Source organism: Triticum dicoccoides, chromosome 5B (assembly GCF_002162155.2).
Source record: "Triticum dicoccoides isolate Atlit2015 ecotype Zavitan chromosome 5B, WEW_v2.0, whole genome shotgun sequence".
Classification (NCBI taxonomy): Eukaryota; Viridiplantae; Streptophyta; class Magnoliopsida; order Poales; family Poaceae; genus Triticum; species Triticum dicoccoides.
In genome coordinates, this window is record NC_041389.1 from 372,059,213 (window position 1) to 372,063,015 (window position 3,803).

Genomic DNA, 3,803 nt, shown 5'->3' on the forward strand with positions numbered 1-3,803 from the left:
GGGGGTAAATAAAGATGACCCTTGAGTCTGCAGAACCCAAGGGAAAGGTATAGGTGGTAGGTAGGCAAATGTAAAACCAAAGTTGGGCCTTGCTTGAGGAGTTTTATTCAAAGCAAACTGTCAAGGGGGTCCCATAAATCACCCAACCGCGTAAGGAACGCAAAATCAAGGAACATAACACCGCTATGACGGAAACTAGGGCGGCAAGAGTGGAACAAAACACCAGGCATAAGGTCGAGCCTTCCACCCTTTACCAAGTATATAGATGCATTAATTAAAATAAGAAATATTGTGATATCCCAACATAATCATGTTCCACCCTAGAGCAATCTTCAACTTCACCTGCAACTAACAACGCTATAAGAGGGGCTGAGCAAAAGCTGTAACATAGCCAAGCAACCGTTTGCTAGGAAGGGTGAAAAGGTTAGAGGCTGACATGGCAATATAGGAGGCATGGTAAACAAGTGATAGGTAGCGCAGCATGGCAATAGAACAAAGCAACTAGCAAGCAAAGATAGAAGTGATATCGAGGGTAATGGTCATCTTGCCTGAGATCCCGCAAGGAAGAAGAACGAGTCCAAGAAGAAGACAACGGACGTAGTCGAACAATTCCTCACGAACGCAACGTTACCGGAACGATCAAGGAGGAGCGCAACCAGAAAGAAGAAAACGACATGGTAAACAACCATCACATAATCATGGCATGATGCACAACCAAGTATGATGCATGTCCGGTTTAAAAGCATGGCGAAGCATGACAAAGTGCAACAAACAATACTACAAGTTAAGTGGAGCTCAATATGCAACGAGTTGCATATTGACGAAACACCACATTCAATCATTTAGTTCGCTCTCGTTTATGCTACTCATCAATATTAAATGTTGTTAAACATGGCAAGGGGTGAAGCATATGAAAACTAACTATTTGGGCAAGTTTAAATGAGGCCGGAATAACAAACAACAATTCCGGAAAATCCTCATGTCCATATTTTGAATTAGCTACTGTTCTACCCTAAAATATATTTTAATGTTGTTAAACAGCAAAATAAAGTACACCATGTTAAACTAGGCATTTTTCCACCCCATTTACATATAAAGTTTATTAAAATTGGAGCTACGGTTATTTAGTTATGAAATAAATCATTTTAACATGGCATTTGAGCAAATTTAAACAAACAACATTTTAAACATTTTAACATGGATGAAAGTGGCAAATTAATAATCTACGCAAAATTCTAAGCATTTTACATATTTAAATTATTTACATATGATGCATGGTTTGTGAGTTATTAAATGTATGAAGCATGAGGGTTTTTCTATAAAACAGCACTCTCTGGAAAAACAGCTAAAATCACAGACATGGAAAAAAACTACATCGGGCCGAAACTTGAACAGGGCCGAACAGGAGCAGGTGCTGGGGGGTAGCTCACCCATGGGCTTCGGCCCGGTTCGGTGGAGAGGGAGGCTGGAAGGGGCGCTGGGCCATGCGCTGGCATGGTGCGGTCAACACGATGGGTCAAGCGTTCCCGTCCTGAAACTGACGAAGCAGGCAGCGGCAGCTTCGTTCGCTGTTTGATGCAGAGGCGAGACCACGGCACCGCTGGGGCTTGGACGCAGCGGCAGGGACATGGCGAAGGCGCAACAGATGGGGCGCGTCCGAGGCAAGGCGGCGCGGAGGAGGTCCATGGCGGAGGCGGCGAGATCCGGCGGTCCCCGGCCGGATTTGACGTGAAACGGCAGCGGTGGTGGACTCGGGGTAGAGCATGGGCATCCATGGCGTCGGTCCCTGTGAAGAGGAAACGAGAGAGATGAGAGAATCTGAGAGAGAGCGTTACCGGGGAGCAAGAGGAAAACAGAGGGGAGGATGGAGAGGAAGGGCACAGTCCTGCTGGTCCGGTGCGATCTGGTTGGGTGGAGAGGACTCTGAGGTGGGTGGCTGCTGGATCGGGAGGGATCCCGAGGAAGGGAGTGGCGGCGGCAGGTGAGGGAATGGATGGATGGGACAACTAGCGACTAGGGTTTGATCTGTTTAAATAGCATGTATTTTGGTTAAGGGCTAATCTGGTCCATCCGATCATAATCGGGCGGCCGAGAATAGATAGGTTAGGGAGTCCAAATAAGAAAATAGAGATGTTTTATAGATATTAGGGGATGATCCGGATCTAATGGTAACAACAGACCGGTTCGGGTTCGGGACAACTTTTGGACGCGCGGGAGGGGTCTGAGCATTGAGCAAAGAGATTAAGCGGCCAGACAAGAGGGACTCGAAAAACCCGGTTGGTCTCGGAACGGTCAACGAGGCAAGGGGGAACATGACAACTACGAATGGATGCAAATTTTGAAAAATGACGGCAACGAAGTGCCGATGCAATGCGAATGATGCAATGATGAGATGCAACAAGCAAATAAAACACACATCAATCACGAAGAACATGGAAGGCGTCTGGAGCGTCGGTCTCGGGGCATTACACCCTTCCACTTGGGCTTGAGCTTGTCCTTTTTCTTCTCCGGTAGGCATAGAACGAGTTCGCCAAGGTTATAAGTTTTGGTCCGTACTTCTCTGCTTTGATACCTTCGAGCCTATTGCTGATAGAATGCGGAGCGGGATTTTGCGACATCATGCTCCTCCTCCATGGCATCTAAACTATCCTTCCCATCAAGCTCGGCTCCTTTCTCTTCGTACATACGCACTCGAGGTGAGTCATGAATGATGTCGCAGGGCAATACCACCTCTATGCCGCACACCATAAAAATGGTGCGTATCCGGTAGTGCGACTCGGCGTGGTCCGTAGCCCCCATAGTACGGAGTCGAGCTCCTCAACCCAGTGCGTATCTGATTCCTTCAAGGATCACACTAGTCTGGGTTTGATGCCTCTCATAATAAGACCATTTGCTCGTTCGACTTGACTGTTTGTTTGGGGGTGATGGACGGAGGCGTAATCAAGCTTGATGCCCATGTTGCGGCACCAAGTTTTCACTTCGTCGGCTGTGAAGTTGGAGCCATTATCGGTGATGATGCTGTGGGGGACACCGTAACGGTGTACGACCCCTGATATGAAGTCTATCACTGGTCCAGATTCGGCCATTTTAACTGGTTTGGCTTCTATCCATTTGGTGAATTTATCCACCATGACCAACAAGTATTTTTTCTTATGGCTTCCTCCTTTAAGGGGTCCAACCATATCGAGCCCCCAGACCGCAAAGGGCCAAGTTATGGGGATTGTTTGGAGAGAGGTAGGTGGCATATGGCTTTGATTTGCAAGAAGCTAGCAACCGACACAATGTTGGACGAGGTCCTGTGCGTCTGCTCGGGTTGTTGGCCAGTAGAAACCTGTACAAAAGGCCTTGCTTACAAGGGCCCGAGCTGCGGCATGGTGGCCGCCGAGTCCAGCATGAATTTCGGCCAAAAGTTGTCGTTCTTCCTCTTTGGAGATGCACCTTTGGAGTACTCCGGTAGCGCTTTTCTTATAAAGCTCTCCCTCGTGAACCTTGTAGGCTTTAGAGCATCGCACAATGCAACGTGGCTCATTTTGGTCCTCGGGGAGTTCTTGCATATTTAGGTAGGCTAAGAAGGGTTCTGTCCACGGGGCGATGACAGCCATAATCACGTGGGCCGAAGGTGTTATTTCAGTGGCAGAGCCTCCGATTATGTCAGAGTATTCGGGATCTCGGGTTGTGATCAGATCCGGGCTGTTATTGCCGGTCTGCCCTTCCCACACCATAGATGGCTTGAACAGCCTTTCCAAGAAGATATTAGGTGGTATGGGGTCGCGCTTAGCGCCGATGCGGGCAAGGATATCCGC